This window comes from Gracilinanus agilis, chromosome 5, assembly GCF_016433145.1.
Source record: "Gracilinanus agilis isolate LMUSP501 chromosome 5, AgileGrace, whole genome shotgun sequence".
Classification (NCBI taxonomy): domain Eukaryota; kingdom Metazoa; phylum Chordata; class Mammalia; order Didelphimorphia; family Didelphidae; genus Gracilinanus; species Gracilinanus agilis.
The window spans coordinates 54,172,800-54,184,472 of record NC_058134.1 but is presented as its reverse complement, the minus strand read 5'-3'; positions in this window follow the sequence as shown (position 1 = coordinate 54,184,472).

The following is an 11,673-nucleotide window of genomic DNA, read 5'->3' as shown; positions in this document are numbered from 1 at the left end:
TCCTTTTTCCCCCCTTTTCCAGTTTCTTTCTCCCAAGGTTATTTAAAAAAAACACACACACTCACACATACACTAACACACACAAGTGTGAGGCTGGGGCTACTGCACGCACGGAGGAAACGGTGCCGCCGCAGTGCGGGGGATGGGGCCCCATAAGACCGGTCCAGAGCGCTAGACACTGCGGGAAGGCGTGGTCGGGGGCACCTGGCCGGAGCAGCGAACTGGCCAGCGCCGCGTGGGGCCGGCCTGGGCTGGAATGGGCCGAAGCGCGCAGCCCAGCCAGCGCCGACTCTCCTGGCCAAGTGAGTAAATCTACGTGGTTGTCCTCATCTTCCCTAAAGGATGCTTGTCCCCAGGTGTTTCCTCCTCTACTCCTCCTCCTCCTCTTAGGACCCCCTGGTGCTTCTGTATGTACGACAAAAACCTCCTATAGCTCTTTCTGTGCCCAAAGACCACCCATGCCTCTTTCTGTGACCAGAATCCATATCCCATATCCCTTTTTGTGCCCTCCAAAGACCACCTATGCCCTTCTTTGTGCCCAGGGACCATCCATGTCCCCTCTGTGCCCTCCAAAGACCACCCATGCCCCTTTTTGTGCCCAAGGACCACACCCATGTCCCCTTCTGTGCCCTCCAAAGACCTCCCATGCCCCTTTTTGTGCCCAAGGATTACTTCCTTGCTCTCCCAGAGAATGTGAGCTCCTTGGAGGCTAGCATTATTTCTGCTTTGTCTTTATAATCTGAATGCCTTATACTTTGTTGGGTAGGGAAATAGCAGACAGTGAGATCAGATCAGCTCTTGAGATTTTTTACCTTTTGGTAATCTCCCTGCAGGAATGAAGACCTTTACCAGTGAGGCTTTACTTTTACTTTAGCCCAAGGCACTCAAAGGTTAAAATACCTGTCTAAGGATGGATTTACAAATGCAAAGGCATCTTTAGATGTGTAATTCTATGACTATAAAACTAGTTCTTCCTAACTCCAAGGCTTCCCCTTCCCACCCCCTCACTCCCAATACCATGCTGTCTCATACCTGGTTATAGTAGGGACTTAATATATGTTTGTTAAAATGAATAATTCATACAGAAACACTGTCTTCCTGAAATGGTCAGCAGGAAAACATACAGAGAGTTGTTGGAACATAAATTGTTTAATGGAAAGACATTTGGGTTTTTCATTTGTTTGTTTTTTAATAAACTTATACCTTTGTCTTAGTATCAATTCTAAGACAGAAGAGTGTCAAGGGCTAAGCAGTTGGGGTTAGGTGATTTGCTCAGGGTCACACAGGAAGTATCTGAGGTGTCATTTGAACCCAGGACCTCCAGGCCTGATTCTATCCATTGAGCTACCTAGCAGCCCCCAAAGTGATTTTCCTAAAGCAAAGGTCTGCCCATGCCATCTTTTTACACAATAAATAGGATCACATATAAAGTCCTTTGAAATTTAAATCTCTTCATTACCTAGTCCTTTCTTGGCTTTCTAACCTTTTTATATTCTCTATCGCCCAATCTACCATCTAATCACAATGGGCTACTTGTAAATGTGAAGTGGTTGAATTATACTGTGATATATGCACAAATGACTAGGACACAAGGAAGAGTGATTGTGATAAGTCCAAGGAGAGAGGCAGACAGATTGCTATAAGAAATGTGAGGTGGTTAAGTTCACTTTCCAGTCAGAGAGACTAAGGTTCACATCCCTCATATACGGACTGTGTGACCCTGAGCAAATCAGCTCCACCTTCTAAGGCTATAGTGCGAAGAACAACAATAATAGCATTTATGCTTTACAGTTGACAAAGTGCTTTATTAATATAGATTTAGAGCTGGATGGGACCGTACAGGTCATCAAGGCCAACACCTTTATTTTACAGATGAAATATTCTATAGCAGGAATCTTGCATCTTCCTCCCTTCCAACCAAAACTTCAAGAAAGTCTCTTTGTCCTCACCCAAAAGTACAATCTTTCTATCTCTGTCAGAGCCCCTCTGCAGTGTGGAGACTACATGGGCAGTATTTTGTGACCTGTGCAGGTGACATATAATATATAATGAATTGAATTCAACAGGTATTTATTAAGTGCCTATGATGTTTTAGTCCCAGGGAATACAAAGACAGGTGTAGGATAATCCGCGTCCTGAGGGAGCTTATTTTCCACTGAAGGTTCCAGATCATTTAAAAGGAAGCATCGTGTACTTAATACCAGGCTAGAACATCCCCTCCCTTGGAAATGAAGCAATATTCTAACCGAGCAGCTCAACAGTTATTACTTCACAGTTCTGACAATGAAATATTTGACCTGTCTCTCTGGAGCAAAGAAGTAAGAACAGGTGCCAGTAGAAACTTCCCTTCCATTCTTTGTGACTTCCTTCTGGGTGTGACTATTAGATCTTTCCCCTCAACAGAAACCCAGGTTCTTGCTCATAGAGACCAGCCAGGCATGTGGGGAGCTCTTGTCCGAAAGTGGGATTGTTGGGCAAATTGTTACTCATTTTACTTATCCATTTTGCAATTTTCAGGGGAAGAAGAAACCTAGAAACTCTAAATGGAAACTAAAGGAACTGCTTTGACTTAGAGAAAAAAAGAGCAGCTGTGGTATTAAGTAGGTGTTGACAGAAAGCCTGCCTTATCTGTGCTTAGGTGTTTCTCATGAGAACTTTTCAGATTCTAAACAGGAAAGGGGCAAGCAAATAAATCAGGGGGTTCAATTCCCACACATACTGCCAGGGTGACCCTAGGCAAGTGAGTTAAGCTTTCAGTTCCAATCCTCTAAGGCTATCATTTGCCAACATTAACAACAATAATAATAGTATTTATGCTTTTAAGCATTACAAAGTGCTTTATAAATATCTCATTTTATTCTGACAAAAACTCAGGAAGATGGGGTGCTATTATATCACCATTTGACAAATGAGGAAATGGAGGTAGACAGGTTAAGTGACTTGTCAGGGGTCATACAGCCAGTAAGGGTCCAGCTAGACCAGTGATTCCCAAAGTGGGTGCTACCACCCCCTGGTGGGTGCTGCAACAATCCAGGGAGGTGGTGATGGCCACAGGTTCATTGATCTTTCTTATTAATTGCTATTAAATTTATTAAAAATTAATTTCCAGGGGCACTAAGTAATATTTTTTCTGGAAAGGGGGTAGTAGACCAAAAAAATTTGGGAACCACCTTGCTAGATTGTTGCTGATCTTAGGAGATGAAAGAATTTTCCACAAAGTGAATTACTTCTGGCCTTGGAAATTATGACCAAAAAAGCAGTAGGTTGTTTTAAAACTTTTTTAATTATTTAAATTTAAATTAATGTTAGTTTAAAACAAATGTTAAATTATAATTAAGAAATGAACATTAGAAATATGTTGGAGATAGCAGCAGCTAGCTAGCTCAGTGGATTGAGAACCAGGCCTGGAGACTAGAGGTCCTGGGTTCAAATTGGATTTATTCCTAGCTGTGTGATCCTGTGCAAGTCACTTAACCCCCATTGCCTAACCCTTACCATTCTTGTTCCTTGGAACCAATACATAATATTGATTCTAAGATGAAAGGTTTAAAAAAAATGACTAAATTTCTCAGTGTAAAAGTCTGCTTTTTAAAGGCCAAGTAGATAAAGCAGTGGTCTCCATTTTTTTTATAGGATATCCCATTGCAACATTTTATACTCCCAATATATACATGAATGTTTAGTTACTAATTAAATACCTGTCCTGTAGTAATAACTGTGTAAATTTTAAAACTAATACAAAAATTAAAATTAAAAAGGGATGAGTTAAAGATCTAGTAATATTGGATCTTGGAGTTGAACATGTAGAGGAGTGGCATGATCAGAGATGTTTCTTTAAGAAATATCACCTTGGGGGCAGCTAGGTGGCTCAGTGGATAGAGGCGCCAGGCCTAGAGATGTATGAGGTCCAGTGTTCAAATCAGACCTCATACATTCTGTGACTCTGGGCAAGTCACTTAACTCCAGTTACCTAACCCCTCCTGCTCTTCTATTTTGGAACTGATACTCAGTATCAGTTCTAAGACAAAAAGTAAAGAGTTCAATTTTTTGTTTTTTTTAAAGAAAGAAAGATCACTTTGGTGGATGATGGATTACTCAAGGGGCATTCATCCTCTTCGTGATACATTTTCCATTCTATCTTTCAAACAGTGTGTTTTACGTGTGCTATTTTAAAAGCTTCACCCAGCCAAGAGGCTTGAGAGTCTGAATAGGGGCCCCTGCAGTAATCTTGGTGATGGAGAATGAGAGCCTGAATTTAGGTGGAGGCTGTGTGAGAAGGGAGAAGGAGACAGATGGGAGAGGCAGAATGGAGGTAGGAAGGCTAAGTTGGGGTGATAGCAGTATTGAGAAGGATGTTGTTGTTCTCAGCAACACATGGATCTAAGAAAGTTCCAGAGGATTCAGGCTGAAAAATGCTGTTGTCTCCAGAAAAGAACTGATGGAATCTGAATGAAGATTGAAGCATACTTTTTTTACTCTCTTAACTTGTCTTGTTTTTGTTTATTTTCCCCCTGAGTTTTCTTTCATATGACTAATATGGAAATGTGTTTTGCATGACTACACTTGTATAACCTATATCAAATTGTTTTTCTCAAAGAGGAAGAGAGAGGTAGGGAGAGAAAGAGAATCTGAAACTCAAAATTTAAAAAAATGTTAAAAGAAATTTACATGTAATTGGGAAAAATAAAATATTAAAAAAGAGAAAGAAATGATGAATTGGCAGCAGACTGTATCTGAGGGAATAAGGGAAAGTGAGGGATACTAAAGCTGGTGATCATGGATGATAGGAGGGAGCGTGATAATATCAATAGAAATAGGGAAAGGTTTCCAGGGAAAGAAAATTATTTCTGTTTTGGACCTTTTGAATTTGACGTGTCTATGGGGCATACAAATGAAGGCTTGGTTCTAGGCAAGATAAGGTTACAGCTCCCTTTTTTTTTTTTTTTTTAAATCTTCTGTCTTAGAATAATACTAAATATTGGTTCCAAGGCAGAAGAACCATAAGGACAGAACAGCAATTGGGCTTAAGTAATTTTCCCAGAGTCACACAGCTAAGAAGTGTCTCAGGCCCTCTCATCTCTAGGCCTGGCTCTCAATCCACTGAGCCTCCTGTCTGTCCCCATAGCTCACTTCTCAGACCCTGGTGGGAGATCAGTGAGGAAAAGGCCAGACCCTGGGCAGGAGGCTGTGGAGATACCTGGGGAGGCTGGTTTCTAGGCCAGAAGAAGCAAGATCTCTCACCAAAACCCCTGGGCCAATGGAAGGGAGGCCTTCATTCTAGCAAAATCCTTCTATCTATCTAGGTCAGCATCTTCTCGGCAAATTATAATCTTAGGGAGTTGCCTGGAGAATTAGTGCCAAACTCAAATAAAGGAGTAGCATAGAGATTTGAAAAACCACAAATTAACATTGTTATCTTATATGTTGGTTGATTTTGTGAAACATTCCCCAGTTACATTTTAATCTGGCTAGGGCTGCCCTGGAGGGTTTGACTGCCTATTTGCCACCAAATTTGACAACCCTGACCTAGAGTAATATGAAATGAAGTGACCTGCTTAGGGTGACACTATAGCAATAACTTCTAGTATACAGTGATATGTTCAAGCCGGTCTATCCCTTATGAACAATATCAGAGGAATTCCCCAATGAACCAGGGCAATGGATAAGCAACCGATATGTAGCTCTCTGGTCGTCACATAAAATAAAGAGTTATTTCTGGTATTACTTTCAGGATATGATATGCTGTATTAAGCAGCTATTGGAATGAAGTATTATGAAAATAGAAATTTCATGTTAGGATTTCACTGCTCCTTTCATCATTCTACCATGAAAATCATTAAAATTAGAAGCTTTGTGAAATAGTTGAGTACACACCCAAGGATATAAGGAAAAAACCTGTACCCTCTTACCTTCCTGGTAAATAAGGCAAAAATATTGTAAGGATCTAAATTATCTTTGTAACTGAGGCTTTGGAGACTTAGAACTAGACATAGAGAAATGGAAGGTCCTGGGTTCAGATTTGGCTTCAGACACTTCTAGCTGTGTTACCCTGGGCAAGCCACTAATCCTCATTGCCTAGCCCGGTGATGGGCAAACTTTTAAAGAGGGGGCCAAAGGAAATGCTCATCTGTCAGTCTGTTTCTAAGGCAACTCTCTAGAAGTTTCATTGTATTGTATCCTACTCACTGTAATCGTCAGATTAGGAATAATGTTATGCAGCTGGATAGAACATTTCAGGGGGCTGCATCTGGCCCCGGGGCCGTAGTTTGTCTATCACTGGCCTAGCTCATATTCACTCTTCTGCCTTAGAACCAATACATGATATTGATTCTAAGATATAACGTAAGGGTTATTTAAAAAAGAAAAGACATTTAATACAGGCAAGTAAGGAGACTCAGGAAGAGAAATTATTTTAGATTTTCCTAAGAACTCTTTCTGAAGACCACTAGTTGAAAATATTGACTTTTGTCCCATCTCTCTTCAAGATTGCTTTTGTTGTTTCCCCCTCATTCCCAATGCTCTCTTAATTATCTTCCAGTTTAGTTTTTCTTAGAGCAAGAGAGGTAGAATTAATTACTTGAAGTTCCTATTTCATCATTTGATTAAAAAAAACAACTTCACAAAAGGAATTAGCCACCCAGACTTTGGATCTACAGGAAAAAAGAGAAAGATAAGGCCTGAAGACAAGGGTTCTTTAAAAATCCTATAAACCTGCTTCATGTCAGAAACATATCTTGTACCTACCTGCATGTTGGAGTTCGACACGGTAGGGTAACCAGTGATCCCTGGAGAAGAGTTCTTTCAAGTTTGCTGAAGGAGCTAGAAAAGACGGGGTGATCACAATGCTCCCTTAATGTCTGGACAATCAGTAACCAACAATAAAACTTTTCAGCCTTGCAAGTAACTCTTCCTTTCGTATCCTGTGGGTCTGTTGGGTGTGTTTATTTTTCAGAGCCTCACCTTAACAACCAGTAACTGTACCCGCCTGGGCCAGAGGTGAGCAGGTGAGATGAGTCAGGAACCCATAGCTCCTCCCTGCCTCCATAGAGGGGGACCCTCAGCCATGCTGTGGAGCTGGGTTTGCATTTCAGGGGGCCGGAGGATGCTTGTAGCCAGGGCAGCAGCTCTGTTTTAGGAGAGGAGGCGGGGGAACTTCTCTAACTTCAAGCCACTTCTAGTATTAGCAAATGTTGACAAGTAGCACATGAGATTCGATGCTAGTCCACCCTTTGAGGACCCCTACAAAAATTACCCAGTCTTCATATATAGTCATCCAGTCCTAGGTGGGAAGGGGTCTCAGAGATTATCTGGTCCAGTGATGTTGACACAAATGCAAAAGAAAACCACAAATGAACATCATCTGTTATATTAGACTTTTTTAAAACCTTTACCTTCAGTCTTAGAACCAAGTACTGTATGTTGTACTTTATTGAACAGTAAAGGCTAGGCAATGAGGCTTAAATGACTTGTCCAGGGTCACACAGCTAGGAAGTGTCTGAAGTCAAATTTGAACCCAAGACTTCCCATCACCAGGCCTGGCTCTCCATCTACTGAGCCACCTATTTGCCCATCACCTTCCTTATGACATTTTAATCTGGTTTGAACTCCATTTGGGAATAAGAGGCCCATTCATTGCTTTTTCAACTTCTTGGGCAAGTGGCCTCCATTTGAAGGCTTCCAGGGAAAGGAAATTCTGCTGTTCCAGGGAGACCATTTCACATAAGGGCAGGTTTTATAGTTTAGAAGTTTTCCTTACGGCATTCTGGGACCTAGCAGTAGAGGTCATACTGAAGGCGCCATTTTATCTCAGGCATTTCCCCTCCATTCCTGGCCCCAAGGCTCTTCTCCAATCTGATCTTCCCCTGTTTCTTGTGCCATTGCTTTCTCTGCTTGGCATCTTTTCAGTTATCTTCACCATAAACTCCTTCAGAGCGCGGATTGTCTCATTTCTAGTATTTGATGTCCAGGATTTATCACAATGTCTGGAAAATACATGCTTAATAAGTGCTTGTTGACTGAGGCTTTAGTGATAAGATCCTAGATTCATAGCTGGGAGATGGAGAGATCTTTGAGTCCAGCCTCCCTTCTCCCATTTTGTAAATGAGGAAACAAGGTCCAGGGAGGCTGATTCATTTGCCCATGGTTATAAGTGGCAGGTGTGGGACTCAGACCGTGGCTCTCTGACCCTTGATCTGTGGATACATTGCTTCCTAAAATGTGTTCTCAGAACTACCTGAACTTCCTCATTTTGGTTACTATTCTTTCGTGAATGCAGACTAAGACCATGTTTTTTTTGTTTTTTTTGTTTTTTTTTTTAAACCCTTCCCTTCCATCTTAGAATCAATACTGTGTATTAGTTTTAAGGCAGAAGAGCTGTAAGGACTGGGCAATGGGGGTTAAATGGCTTCCCCAGGGACACACAGCTAGGAAGTGTCTGCAGCCAGATTTGAGTCCAGGGCCACCCATTCCTAGGTCTGGCTCTTGATCTACTGAGCCACCTAGTTGCCCCCTTAGGTCATGTTCTTTATTGCAAAAACAGGCACTTTAAACACAAACTATAAAGCAGGGATTCTTAACTATTTTTATGATATAGATCCAGGAACACTTGTTCAAGGAATCCAAAAATATTGCTAACATTTCTTCTTTTTTTTCCTGACATTTGTGATCTATATCTTCCCCTCCTGACCCCCCTGCTACCCCCTTCTCTCCCATCCCTGAAACAGAAGGTAGTATGATATAAGGTAAACATCACTGTCAGCATTTCCACATGAACATTTACTCCTAGGAAATGACAGATACTACATATGAGGACTTGACTTATTGTTTTTTTTCCCTAGTCCTAAGAAAGTAGAGAAAGTGTTAATAGTGTATCATGCTTCCTCCCTGATTTTTCTGGAGAGCTGGTTGTTGAATATTCACTGTCACACTACTGTGTGGATCCCCTTGGCAGCCTCATGAAGCCTATGAAACTTTTCTCAGAATAATGTTTTGAAATGCGTAAAATAAAACATAGTGTACACCAATTATATTGAAAATAGTTATTAAAATAACTTTTTTAATTTCACAGACTTATTAACCTAAGGTTAAGAAGCCCTGTGTTATGATTAAAATTCCCTGCTTAAAGGAAATAAGAATATAAATGAAAACACAAGTAATTCATTCGCCATTGGTATCCATCCTGTCCTGTCCTCTGTTTTCCTTGTACCATTATCTGGCTATCTTCAAAGCAGTCTCTACTCCTCTAGTGTTCTGTGTCCCAATATTATTCCCCCAAGGAAGCCTCTGTCTCAACTAATTGTTAAGAGAAAACCAGTCAGATTATATTATTAAAATAATTCCTCCTTTCATGAGAAGGGCTTACCTGATATGCTTTTAGGATTGATTATCCCAATGATATGTGGAGGTAAATAAACATGGGGTCATTGGATTCCAGGCCGGTAAGCATCTCAGAGGTTATGTAGGTGAGGAAATAGCTCTGGAAAGCCTTGAATTCGTGCCATATGGAGACTCATTGAAAGGAACTGGGGATATCGAACCTGAAGAAGAAACATGTTTTCCAGGATTTGAGAAGCCATCACATGGTAGAAGGATTAAACTTGTTCTCTGCTTGGAGAAACTGAAACTGCCACCTGGGCATCTCCCTTTCGAAAGGTTACTGAATCCTGATTAAGTTGAGAAATAGTTTCCTAGGACCTGAAAACTGAATCTGTGGTTTGAATACAAAAGGTCATGTGTTTTGGGTGCCATATTTGTTTTGGGCCCTGGAAAGCTTGTTCCTGTATGGAGAAGACCGACAGCTTCCGAGTACTGTAGCATCATCCATAGGGACAGGTAGCAGGCAGGTGTGGATGAAGGTCACCGTCTAATGGACTACCATGCTAGAGAGACCGCACATACGGAGAGTTCAACTGAAGGACAAGAGGCAAGGCCTAGTGGTCATGAGGGGCCAGAGGAAGGGTGAGTGACACAGCTGGGCTTCCAGAGGGTCAGCGGCAAGATGAAGTTATGAGATCATATCGTTGCCTACCAGGGAAGCTCACTTACTTCAGCACCTCGTGGGCAATTATTTCAGTTATTTAATAGAAAAAACTTGGAGGTTAATATGTTTTCTTGCACTGAAGATATGGAAGGATATGAATTCAATTAGTTTCAGTTCTCTTTCTACACCTTCCAGTTCTCTACAATTTTTCCTTTTTTTCTTCTTTAAGATACTGTGAATCCATAACTTCTCATTTCTTTCCTCTTTTTTTTTTTTTTTTTTGAAACATCTCCTTTCAAAGCTAGTGAAAGATCCAATGATAAAAATATAGGGATGGGGGCAGCTAGCTGGGTGGTTCAGTGGTTTGAGAGCCAGGCCTAGAGGCAAGAGGTCCTGGGCTCCATCTGGCTCAGATACTTCCTAGCTGCATGACCCTGGACAAGTCAGTTAACCCACATTGCCTACCCTTTTGCTCTTCTGCTTTGGAACCAATACATAGTATTGATTCTAAGATGGAAGGTCAGGGTAAAAAAAAAAGATTCTGTGAATTCTACATAATTTCTTTCAAAGATCATGGGATGGTGGGAAAAAAAGGCAGTAATAATTATATCTAGTGTTCATATTACTTTTTAAAGTTTACAAAATACTTTACAAATGATATCTCATTTTATCCTCAGAACAGTGCTGGGAGGTGAGTACTCTTAGTATCCCCATTTTACAGATGCAGAAACTACAACAGAGGTTGATAAAGTGACTTGCCCAGAGTCACACATCTAGCAAGTATATGAATTGGAGATCAGGTCTTCTAATTCTGATACTGTACTTCCTGCTATTTATAATGAAAGCTTGAGTTAAAATTTTTTAAAAATTTCATCTGCATAGGGACTTGCCAGCAAGAAAACTCCCTCTAAAACTGTAGTTATATCAGCAGCTCTTCAGAGAGAAATTAAGTGGCTTCCCCAGGGCCCCTTAGCCAGTGTGTGTCAGAGGCAAGAGAGTTAGACCTTGGCCTTCCTGGAGCTCTCTCTCCACTCTAACATCTGGGGTTATCCTTATCAAATGTGGTGCTGTTGGGGAAAAAAAATAATCTTTAAACTTAAGAAAACTCTGTTGATTTGGCAAATTGGGATAAAAGCCTAGTCTTCAATCAAGTGAGCAGTTTATTTTCTGTTTCAAATTTAAGACCATTTATTGATAATACGCAGACCTTGGATTTGGTTTTGAACAGCAAATTAAAGTAAAGTTTGTATATAACTAGATGATATGTTATTCATGTGATTACTATTGGGAAATTTGACCATTTATTTAGCAAAGGAATTCCTTTTTTTTTTTAAAGAAAATTTCAGAAAGGTTAGGCCACTGCTTATACAGGTTGTAAAAAGAAATTATAGGGACAACGAGGATAGTATATGAGTATAAACTTGCCCTACCCATATGGGTCACTGCATAAAGATGTTTTTGATTTGAGGGGAAAAAAAGCCTGACTGTCCCCTTTCATTAGCCAAAGCAGATTGCTCATTGTCCCAACAATAAAAGCTCATTTAATCTCTGCCTTTTGTCAGTAAGTAGAAAAGTTATAGTTCTTGTAGAGGCTTGTTGTGGAAAAGTTTGACATAATTTTTATTTAATGCAGAGTTCCCTCTTAATCAACTTTCAGTAGCTAGAAAAAATAATTTGTTCAAACAATGAATATA